Source organism: Anas acuta, chromosome 10 (assembly GCF_963932015.1).
Source record: "Anas acuta chromosome 10, bAnaAcu1.1, whole genome shotgun sequence".
Lineage (NCBI taxonomy): Eukaryota > Metazoa > Chordata > Aves > Anseriformes > Anatidae > Anas > Anas acuta.
In genome coordinates, this window is record NC_088988.1 from 15,176,607 (window position 1) to 15,189,084 (window position 12,478).

At 40.8% G+C, this 12,478-nt stretch overlaps 1 long non-coding RNA gene across 3 annotated transcripts in view; it reads left to right on the forward strand.

Moving 5' to 3' along the window:
* Positions 1–12,478, forward strand: part of LOC137861981 (uncharacterized) — a 150,908-nt gene that overhangs the window by 102,219 nt on the left and 36,211 nt on the right. Inside the window, exon 4 of one of the 3 annotated variants that reach the window (XR_011099972.1) lies at positions 10,618–11,972. The exons of the other annotated variants lie outside the window; for them this stretch is intronic. This is a non-coding gene — a long non-coding RNA (uncharacterized lncRNA). Of the gene's footprint in view, positions 1–10,617; positions 11,973–12,478 lie in introns of those variants that run through there. 3 annotated transcript variants of the gene reach the window in all.

Below are 12,478 nucleotides of genomic sequence, written 5' to 3' on the forward strand. Positions count from 1 at the left end.
AGCAGCACTTGAAAAGTAAAATATTTTTCTGAACATCTGTTGAAGTATCTGCTGTTCTCATGTCTTTCATAGGAGCTGGCCTAAAAATGTGAGGCCATTTTAATGTAGAAGCTTTGTTATTCTCTACACCCAGATGTCATTCTGAAATAGAACAAACTCAGGTTTAACTGTCATGAAATCTGACATCATAAATTTTATACCACCGAATAATAAGCCAAAATGGAAATCACTATGCATAATGCAAAAAATCTTGTAACTTGACCTTTACCTAAAAGGAATGATTATATGTAAAAAGAGTCTTGTGAATTAAGAATGTAATTCTTTTCACCTTCTGTAGCTTGAGGGTTGCTGTAGGCGCTTGGTTTTTATTGTTATTTTTATCCCACTTAAGGCAGCTTCCAGCACTCAGCTGAGAGGACAGAGAAGCGGAACTGGAGGAAAATAGGTCAGAAAGGGATAGGCCAGGCTTCCCTTGGAAAGCCATATGTAATCACAGGCACACTGGCAAATTTTTTAAATGGTGCATGTTTGCTTAGAGATCATTAGTACATTTTGGGAACATAAATAACTAGCTGACGCTGAGGACCAAAGACCAAAATCTCAAATATTCCAAATTGCCGTGAAAAGACCCAGTTCTGAAATTTGTTTAGCATCCCTCGACAACTGCTATTGTTTGTGAAGTAAGTGTTGAAGATGCTCTTTGCCAGCAAGATTCATTACCAAAAAGTCTTTTGTGTTCTAATTAGACTGTGGTTTAATTGCAATACTCTTAGGATGCTGAATGCGACATTATTCAAGGGCAGTACTAGGACTAGATCTTGCTTGTTTCTACTGAGATCTGGGGTCAGTTAGTAAATTTAAACGTTTTACCTGATTTTTTTTTCCGGATCACCCATTTTCTTGCAAGACCCGAATGTTAATTAATACGAATACTCATAACAATTTAATGAGTGTTTGAATATTGGAGCCAAGTCATGAGGAAACTCTAAGAACATGCCGAAAATTGGCTTGACATAGTCGGTGGCTTTAGATTCATGATTATAGGAAAAAGAGAACTTCTCTTGACTATCAGAGATCACAAGAGAAAAAGCAACCTCACTGTTGTTGCATGTTGACCAAGTATATCACTTGGATTACCTCTTGCTGTGTTTGTCTAATACCGTGTGCATTTCTCCCTAATCTGCAATAACAAAATGGCACATTTATGGACTGTTGGCTAAACAGAAAGATTAATTCTGTAAAAAAACAAATAGCTTTCTAAGGCAATGGGAATAAAAAAGTAACCCATATAAAGTCAGGACTGACTCAGATGTAATGCCGATCATTTTCATAAACTTTGCACATGTTGACACATCTTTGAATAATTGGCTCCCTCTCATGTCTTTCCTTAAGGTAATCTTTTATTTCTAGCCCGTATGGCTTTGCTGCTTGTTAAATTAGAAATGTATCAGAACAGCACTATTCTGCTGAATATTTTTCAGATTTAGTGCATAAAACAGAAAGGAAGAATATGAAATGTGTAGGGCACAGTTTCTGTTGACACAGAGAGAAGTCAAATCTCAACCAGTTTTTCAAGAAAATCACTGGAGGATTTCTGAATATGAATTATATCCACAACAAATACCTGCGACCTACTCACAGCTAGTTAGCATTTTGTGTCATTTAGATGTTTGCAAGGACAATTTTATACCAAAAGCAGCGTATTTCGTTTCTGTTTTCAGAGTGTGTCGAGTTCTTTCTGATTAAATCATCCTCCCAATATGCATTTGGTAGATGATTGTGCTCTAAGAAGTGCAGCCCCAAACGTATCTGAGTCTGTTAACTAAATGCAGTTACAGTGTCAGTAAAACAGTCAGATATATCTGCAGGTTTTTTCTCGAGGAAAGTGCTTATGCATATGTGTCGCTCTGAACACTTGAGCAGGCCTATTAGCATCTGCTTACGTGCTTCAAATGACACTTGTGCTTACGTGCCTTTTGAATCAAAATCTTTGCTCTGTTTCTGTAGCCAACACTCTCTCGGTCTGGTTGCAAGTTAAGATGCCTCGTTTCTCCCATCTGAGTGGGACAGGTAAATTTGCTTACTGAGGGAGCCTGGGGAACATCTTCCTGTGCCGAGGTGCAGCAGAGCTGCCTCGAGCTCACAGCGCCAAGCCCTCATGGATGCTGGCACAAGGGTCTGTGACTGCGGCTCCTGCACTGCCGCGCGCAGCATGCGCGCTGAATGAAGTGCGGTATGTCTTTGTCCCATCAGGTTCTTTCCTTCAGAAACGTGTCCCTGGATCATAGTCAAGCAAGTACCCTTAAGAAGGTTTTTTTCTTTTTTCCACTCCGAACAGAACACCGTACCACGTTAAGGACCACAGTAAGTTAAGTGATGGTGACAGAGTTTAGCAGTTCGTACCCTTAGAGCAGCCTCGTGACTGAAGGCGAGCTTTGGGACCTTTCCTACAGTATACATGTATGCCTGCTTTTATACCTGTCAAATATCTCCTGTTAAGAGTGGCTGCAATTGGCCATGCCTCACTGCCATTAAGCAAGGCTAGCCTAAGGAGATGATACGTTTTGTATCTGTTTGAGAAGATTTAAATCTTCTCACTGTCGAGGAAGCTTACTGAGGCAAAAATGGATTTACTAGCATGTATCGGAGAGGTAAAGCAGATGAACAGTTCTGCACGTTCATCTTAGCAGCCACCAGCCTTGTGGTTAGTTATTTATTTAATTTTTAATATGTATGTGTGTCACTAGTGGGTATCTTCACTGATTTACTTTTCCATTGGGCACTGCGCTGCTTTCATCTTCACCTGCCAATTTATCAAGGTCATCCTAAAATTAATGCAAGTTGGCATTTTCATTAGTATTGTCCGAGATGGTGATTTTTCCATTAGAAAGATTACTACCAAAATAGTACTGGGGAATGTTTTCTACATCACAAGACACTCTGAAGAGAAAGATGTATTCATCACCATGGAAACATGAGGTTCATTTTATGTAGTTTTGAGTTTATTACTCAACCAGCCTCAGTCACGGCTGACGGTTCTGTTGTGCGGCTTGCTTTTTTAACTGAAGGAATTTTGGAGGCAATCATGGCTGGTTTTAAATCCTGAACCAAATACGACACCCAGCTCTTCTGAGTGTTTTTCCAATATGTAGAAACAGCGTGCTACTTGTTGAGCTCCCTCCTTTCCTACATGACAGGACCCCAAATGTATGTCTGATTTACTTCTCAAGCACTTTGCTGGTTGCATTCCCAATTGGCTATGTGAAAGTGAAAATATGGACTTCAGCAGTGAAAAAAAAAAATAAGACTATTTCTGCATAACTTGTGGAGCTGAAGCAGTGAACTGTGTCTTAAAAGATGGCTGAGAATTTATGTGCAAGAGCGTGGTAAAACCCTGCTGCGCTTTTAGTCATTGGTAATGCCATAATGAACCACTTTGACGTGATTTTAGCCAAAATCCCGGGGGAGGTTAAGTTGCAGTCCATGGCTACTGTGGACTGGTATGATCACGAAAACTACAGGAATAAATTTTACCAAAGTCAGATTGTGCTTTTTTTTGTGTGTGTGTTTGGTTTTTTTTGCTTTTGTTTTGCAGTTTACCACTCATAATAAGTGTAATTTGGTACATGACGAACACCTCAAGTAACAGGAAACTGCACAGAAAGTGGTGGATAGGGGTATCTGTTTGATATAAGAGATTTGAAGTAATGGGAAAAAAAGATGGTGTAGCTGGTAAATTTGAATTTAATAGTGAAGAGTCTGGGATTTCTTTTTTTAACTGTAAAGCCACCGTGGTGTTTATGGTGGTGGAATATGAAGAAACAGAAAAGTAGATATGGGGCTTGATAATGAGAGGCAGTCTCAGTAAATATTTTCAAAATATTCAGACTTATTTCTTTTAATGATCCCTTACTGTAACTCCTCGAAGCTGAAGGAAAGATTTCCATGCAGCCACAGCTCCTTGATGGTTACACTGCTCGCTCACAGCTGACATCAGACGAATTCAGAACAGGAACCGTAAAGGTGAAAGCCTTCATGCTCTTCTCCCTAATCTTTTAATCCATTCATATTCTTTGACCTCCAGTATTAGACCTCCCTTATTAAATCCACCTGGGCATGGTAGATTGCTTTCCTCCACAGAAGAAAGGAGAAGAGCTATTTATGCAAGTAAAGGTGAACAGCACTGGTAAAGGAAAATAAGTTCTGCGCGTGAAACTATACAGAAGTTTTGCTGATGACTTGGGGCTTCTATTTGGGGGGAGTTTAGGGGTCATTTCTGCTTGTGAAGTTGTATTTTCATTTTCAAACATTTGGTTTGGTCTGTCTCTTTGTTCTGGCTATTGATGTGAGCACGAAGGTCTCATACAGGCTGAATAGTAATTTTTCCCTTTTGGTGTTCTGCTATCTGGGGGCTCCAGGATTATTTCAGGAGAAAATGTAATTTCAGCAACAACAAATGGCTGTTGAGAGAGGGGGGCCCACCAAGAGGGGCCCATCCTTCATCAGGTAGAGTTGTCCTTGATTACTGGCTGTCTTGGTTTGCTGTGACTAACCAGCTGGAAAAAGCTTCATGCAAACAATAGATTTGGAAAAAAAATCATGAACTAAATGCTGTCTTCAGAAGGGGCTCCTGAGTGGCTTTTTCTCTGGAATGTAGCACTTGAATACTGGTGTTGCACAAGGACAGACATTAAGTAGAAATTTTGTTCATTTTTTACGTATCTGCAGTCATTTAGTCAATAATGAACTGAGACTGTGGCAGACGCCAGACTTGCCCGTAAATGCTTCCATTCTGTTTGCAGTAACACAAGGTTCTGTATCACTTTTCGTGTATTTTCTCGTGAGATGCTGAGATCACTGTATAAGGTAAAGCTGGTAGGTTTTTGAGTGTCCGCCTTTAAATATTCTCTTAAAGGATCAAAAGAAATTTTATATGCTATGTTTAAAAGCCTTTACCCACCCCCCTAAAAAAAAAAAAAAAAAAAAAAAAATCCCTCTCTGGAATTCTTCAGCTCTTGCTCGTTTCATAGAACTGCTTTCTCTCAACCAGGATGAGGACAAGAGTGAGGTGCCTCCCCTCCAGATGCCTATTCAATATGGGGTAGCATTCCCTCATCTTCCTTTGAGTGAGCTGTCAGAGATCTCCCCTTCTGCTTGAGTGATCCCATAGATCTCCTGCACGATGAGTTAATGGCGGTCGGGATCCCATTCTGCACTTCAGCCGTCTTTACACCCTTCAGCGCTCCAGGTCCTACATCAATGGTAGTGCTTGTTGACCCCGTGCACCAATGGTTGTTTCTTGTGGTAGAAATCCTTTCTTCCTCTTAGCTATGAAGTGCTTCTGGATTGTGCATGGGACCAACAGCATCAAGTAATGACAATGCTGAAAGCCACAGAGACAAGGAGAGGCAAAATTTGGGTTGCTGTAGGAAGCAGCATTGCCAGCAGGCTTAACAACCATTTGGGATGCAGGCTGTGCTGAACGGGCAGACGTTTCACCCCAGGAAAATGTGGCCTCTTGCACGTGGGGTGTAATTACAAGTGGATAAACAAGAACCCGTCCAGTTTCAGGTCTTGTTCTTTAAGGATGGGAAGTGTGCAGTTTCCCATCAGCGTATTATGATGACTGGTAAAAATAGATAGTAAGCTAAAGCTCAAACAGACGATGATATGGATCATAGAGTTACACGATGTCAGAATATTGCTTACCCCATGCATCTGAAAAATGACACAGAAGATTTCTAGGAAATGAAAAGCATATAAATAAACAAGCAGTAAGTATGCAGCTGGCACTCCTAACAGCAGAGGAAATCTACATAAAAAAAGAGCTTTTCTGCTTGTTTAGACAACACCACTTAACCCTGAACAAATATTTAGATACATTATATTCAGTGGTACTTTTTTTTTTCTTCTTTTTTTTTAATGAATGAGGCTATTTGCATATCTCTTTTTTACTGAAGCTTGGGATTCTTGTTCTGTGGAAACTTCCCCTCCTGACGTGGGTGAGGAGTTGTTTTCCCAGACACCGGGGGTGCAGCAGTGCTTTTTGTCTAAGGCCCTTTCCTGAGACTTTCCAGTGCAAGTTTGTATATAGCCTCCGCTGTAAAGCATGGTGCCAATAAATCTAAGCCGTATTGCTTTTGATAAACAGAAGGCATAACACTACACTTCTTCGCATTTTGCACTTGGCTAGTAATCTGCAGCACACTTCTCCTACCCTTACCCCTCCCCTTTGCAACTGTCGGGTTATATTTAAATGCCGAAAAAACAGAATTAGTTTTGCACATCAACACTGACTTACAAGGCTATTTGAAGTTAAAGCTCTTTGCCAGTTTCCATTTTCTTCACAGTGTTCCCTTCCGCTTCTGGTTTGAAGAAGAAGAAAAAAAAGTTATTTAACAAAACTTGATCTGTTTGAAACTGAAAAGTCCAAGCTGTCCTTCCTGTGCTACCACAGACAGAATGAGAAATGAAGGCTGAAGGGCTAGGCCGATTTCAGGAAAAAATGCCCAAAAAGGTCAGGAAGAAATGGGAGCCTTTTCATTTTGTGCTCCCCGGGTGATATTCAATAACTCTTTTGGTCTTTATACTGTAGGACATAGGCTCATTTGCTCAATTTGGGGTGACAGCAGCATGTTTTGTCAGAACATAGCTGGAGTTTTAAATGAGGACGGCATTCTGAGGCAGTAGGAAACATCCTTTATCTTAGCAACAGGAGGGCATGGAAATGCAAGTTTTTTTGGCAGCAGTAGTATAAATCTAGTGTTTTTGAGGGGCTGACCCGGACCGTGTGGCAGGAATGCTCAGCTTTCCTTTGACGGTGTGATTTCCTGCTTCACGTTTGAGAACTTGTCTGGACTGGATACTGAAGAAAGCCTACATCAATTACTTGAAAGGAAATCAGCCCTGTCTCTGAATGCTTGGCAGCAGGAATATTCATTGTTAAAGGGTTTATAAATATATATATGTATACACGCAAGCGCATGCGGGGAAAAAACAACCCTAACAAACTCTCCTATATTGTCCAGTTTCTGTTATTTCGGCGGTGCTCCTTACCACTTGTGCTTAATGTGCTGTCAGTTGCAACCCAAGTGACTCTTGCAAGGGGCTTAACTTTGCTTAAAAAAATAATTTTTGACCTTCAATGTAAAATACAGGGTCTTAGTCTGGAAGGCTTCTCTTCAGATAAAATAAGCTTCTTGGCATGTCAGAAATAAATAGAAACAAATCTGTTCTCAACCAAGTGTGTTTAAATTTATATTTTTCCTAGTTCACTGAGGTCAAGTATATTCTAATTTATTTCCCCTTGAATTTTTCCATCTTTCAAGTCACTGCCATGAATGTAAGCGTCTTTGGATAGTTTAGAAAATACAAAAATGATGAAGTGATATCTTTTTGGAAAGCTGCTGCTGTGTAGTAACTCTTAAGCAGCTGTTACATCTTTTGTGTCAATAATCCTTAAATTAAAGAGTCATTAAGCACTCAGTTACATGATAGATCGTAGTGGCTCAGCGTAAACCTATTGTGTAAATCTGTAGTGAGAGGCCTTTTGTTTGCATAAAGCATAATTTTGAGCCAGAGGAGTGCCTAAATATCTATGTGTATGGTGGTGTCTAATGCCTTGCAGTGACTCATTAGAAGTTATATAAAAAACAATTGTTTGATATGTTTCTGCTTCTTTTCTAATTCAGGAAAAAGAACAAAAAAAAAAAAAGAGTAAAGCTTTTCATGGTTCTCTTGAGCTTTTGGATCAAAGTTCTACAACTTTTATTTTACTGTTTTTATTATTTTTAAGAGTAGCTAGCATAGGGGCACTTCAAACTGGTTATAATACTTAGCTGCCATGTAAATGGAATATGCTGCATCGTAAAAATAAATAACGAGACTGAAATCACGCTGTGAGGAGGGAAGAGGGGAGCAGGCAATGCTGATGCAGGATGTTCTGCTGGCAAATCAAGCCTACAGCAGCGGCAGACCTTACGGTGTGTGCTGGTGAAGCGTCCCCTCCCTCCCCACAGCTTGCTTGCTTTGTGCCTCATGCCTGGGGATGCTCGCAGCCATGGGGGACAGGATGAGGGTGTGGGGGATGGCACGAGTGTGTCACCAGGCCTCTGCAGGTCGGGGTTGGCGTGGCTGAGGTGAGCAGAGGCAGCTCGTCCTGTGCCCGGCCATGGGCAGCGTCCCTCACCCCGCAGTGAGCGTGCAGCCCCGGCCTGCCCCATGGAGTGGCCTCGTTTCCATGGCCTCCCTCCCTCTCCATCCGCTTGCACGTATTTCAAAACTGTCCCGGACCGTGTATGCCTTGGAGAGAGATTAATTTCCCATGTAACACCCACAGAGAAATTCATGTCCAAAGTATGTTCTTCTGGTGCCAAAAGAAGAACAATAAATGACTGGGAAGAAGTGAAAATATGTTTCCAGACTAGACAAAACCCACCTCCTGTCCTCCCTCGAGCAAAACCACATTGCCATTGCTCTGCTCGGTTCCTGCAGGTTTTAGGGAGGGAGAATGGCAAAATGGAGCAGGCTGTGCGGAGGCTGCTGGCGGGGCTTTTTGTCAGCGGCCTGGAGACGCTTTGCAAGGAGAGGCGTCGAGGCCTGAAGCCGAGCAGCGACGTTTCGGTGTCTGACTCCCAGGCCGTTGGTGGAGGGGAAGGAAATGGAGCAGAAGACGTAGACAGGAACGTGGCGGAGTGTCTGTCTCCTCAGAGGAGACAGCTTGCTGATCTCACAGGAGAGGAGGTGGAGGTGGACCACCAGAGAAGCCCACCTTACCACCACGCTGCTCAGGGTGGGGAGAGGCCCAGCACACGGCCATGGAGCTCATCACCAGAGCCATGAGGAGGCCACACAGCCCCCGTCCCCACGGCCAGCCTGCTCACTGCTGGGGACAGTGTGGGCCCAGCAGTGACATGGATCCAGGGGGGGTAAACCCAAAGCTAGGGTTTGGCCAGGATTGCTAAATGCCAGGTTATCCATAATAACAGAATAACAGCACTTGGCACAGCTATCCACGGTCATGGCCAAAGCATCACAGAATACCCATGGATAACTACTTTCAAGTCTTTTTTTGGTGGAAAAGGGAATCTTGTTTGTGTTTTTCTTTTTTCTGTTTTACAGGGAGCCTTTTAACTGTGAGTTTTCTTTTTTTTTTCCTTCAATATACGTAGAAATGTAGACCAGCTTTCAATGCAGATGCTTTAGACCAGCATCTGCTTTAAGTTAGTTTTTGACCTAGTCAAAAAAAAAATCATTCATTACATGGACAAATTGCTGATATCCAAATATTTTATTTAATTAATTGACTGAAGGCAAACTTTTTCTTCAAAATGCTGCAGTTTTTCTTTAAAAGGAGCACTACAAAGTGCGAGTGGATTTTGAGTAATCAGACTGTGGTTTAGCCGAACAAAGTTTCCATACTTTTTATTAATATATTTGCCGCATGCAGCAAATAGTTTGCAGAGACTCTCTGTAATCGTAGCTCATATTTATATGAATTTTATTCTGTGTAAGATCTCTAAAGCAACCACTTTTCTTGCTATCCGAAGCCCTCTCCATTAGACACTTAATTTCCACTTTGTTTTTCCATCAGAGTCGCAGTGACTATTTGAAAAGCATGAAATCTCTAAATTATAGAATCCAAGGATTCCGCTTTCAACCCCCAGCGCAGGGAAACTCTCTGAATACACAAAATTAGAAAAACATACACAGAATAGTTGTTTAAAATTCACAGCTGTCAACATCAAGTGTTTTGTGTAACAGAAAGAATGTAAGAAACATTGAGTTAACAAAATAGCTGCAGATGGATTGGCTCTCCGTGACTTCTCCCTGGTCATTGTCTGCAGTCTGTTTTTCAGGGATTCATTTGCATCGAAGTACAAAGGTCCTCTGTTGGAGCCCCTGCTCAGCATCTCCCTGGGTTCTGCCTTTAAAGGGGCCTTCCTTGCCATGCTGTCGGAGTTTTCTTTGCGCCTCTCTTTAGGATCCGGCAGCAGTCTGCAGTTTTCACGTCACGTGCGGCACAAAGTGGGCTTTTCGTTTATTATAAAGCTGGTGGGAGCTTCGGATCCAGGGGCTCTTCCTGTAAGGAGTTACTCGACAAAAAGCTGTACTTGGGCTTTGGGGAAGAAAAAAGTTATTAGGGGGTATTCACGTTGCCAGCTTTTTATTTATGCTGCATGACGTGACAGAAATGGCATCGGTGAACATCAAGTGTCGGAATATGTAATTTTGTATGCTAATTATAGCCTGACTTTTCCCACCAACTCGGAGGAAATGCATTATTTATCATTTATTCTGCTTCAGAAGTCAGAAAGCACCTTTAAAAACAAACAACTGCATGAATCTGATTACAGTTGTCTCCGATAATCCGATCTACTATAATTAAACTATTAGTGGAAGTATCAACTATATTTTGTCATAAATATTATGCTCTAATAATAATTAATTATTGTTCGTTTTTGTTCTTCCTGCCTGTTTCAATTATATTCTCTGGCTTGTGTAGCAACGGAGGCTCTGCAAGGGGTAAATCTAGGATGGGGGAATTACCTTGTGCGAATCTTAGGCGGGATAGAAATTAGGAGAGAAACCTAACTCTGCTTTCACTTTGTTTTACAGAGACTCCAGCTTATACTACAACAGCCAAAGGTTTGTCAGCATTTCCAAAGGGCTGCTTTCAGAGATTTACACCTTGTTGTAGACTGAAACTTGGCAAACAGGATTGCATGCCTGAAGGGATTTACTGTTTAACATGTCTGAATATTAACATGATTAAGCAAAAATTGGATGAGTTTATTAACCATAACTTGATTAAAGGGTGATTAGTCATTTTTATGTTTGCGAATAACAGCCTTCTGCATTTAGTGCAGCAGAAAAGAGTTTTTGCTGCTCGGCTTTGTTTTTGTTTAGGGCACGTTCAGTTTCCAGCAGTTCGTCCTGCATGCAGCGAGCAAAGCATGAGCTCAGACCAGAACCTGGCAAACATTTCTTTATGCACATTTCACCGCACCCAAATGAAATAAAATATTTTCCATATATATATATTTTTTTAAACTGTAAGATTTGCCTAATGTAGAAAATTTGTCTAAAAATGGAAGACTGTTTGTGGGAGCAAACTATTTTCCTCAGCTGCTAGATATTTATGCAAATGCGTGTGAACATCCATGGTGGTGACTTCTAAAAGTGCAGCACTGGAGCTAGCTTGAGGAACAGCAGAGGCTGCTGCCTTCAGCTCTTCCCCAGCAATGGTTAGCACTAACTGCTTCTAATTACACTTGGTCTTTACAGCTATAGTACTGGCTAGTAGTATAAGGAAAATAGTAGAGCTCTCATTTAAGGATTGTTTTAATCGATAGAGAGATTTGATCTATGCTATTTGGCTTCATGGCTCCTAGTTCCCCTGAAGTTAATGGATGTTAGCCATTAGCCTGAATGGTACCAAACTCCTGCACCTTGTGCTGGGAGATGGAGATTAATATACATCTTTAAAGCCATAGCAAACCAAAAATGAGTAAATACAAAACTTGGAAGGCATTTATTCCCTTAAAATATGGAGTAAAAAATTGCAGTTAAAGCCTGGTGAAACCATTATTATGGCAGTAAAAAACCCAGCCTAATTTAAAATCCCAATTTCAAGAAATAAACAATGAAGTAATTTAATAAAAGTAACTGCTGAAAAGGACCCTGTATTGATAAATTTTTATCATTACATGTGCCATTGAATTTTAATTAGAATTTAGCTATCTTACATAGTAATTAACCCAAATGAGAATTCTACACAAACTGCTCTAGAAAAGGAGTGTTCATATATGCTAATGAGTGCTATGCGTGATTAAACATTGAGAAAATAAACTCCAAATGTATGCTAATAAATGGCAAAATTTACTGTGTAGGATTAATATCTAACAGAGGAACAGAAAGATGTTTCAAAGCAGGTGTGTATTGTATAAATCACACATTAGGTTTCAAAACGCAGGGCCCTATCCTGCAAATGGCTGCACTGCAGTCGTGTCCTTCATGTGAGCAGTTCCACTGAAATAATGGGACTACCTATAAGAATGTGGAAAGCTGATCTGCTAAGAAATTGCTTGACCTTGGAAAATAAGATTTTGTCCTTGTTCCCCACTCCAAATATATAATATATATATATATATATATATATATATAGTACTTGGATATTACATATAGTTCAACCCCAAAGATCTGAGGCCTTATTCCTTTGGTATGTTTCAATGGATTCTAAGAAATATAAAGACAAAAGTAATTTATTCACGTCCTGGCTTATGACTATTGGTGGCACTGTCAGATCTTGATTAATTAAACAGTGATTATTTAGCCATGTCTGTCTAGAGCTGCTATCAGACCTCACCCCCCCCTACCCCATCCTTTTTTTTTTTTTTTCTTTTCTTTGTTTGCTGCAGGCTTTCAGTAGGGATTGGAAAATCTGATGAGAAAGATAATAGTTGTCCCCACAAACGTC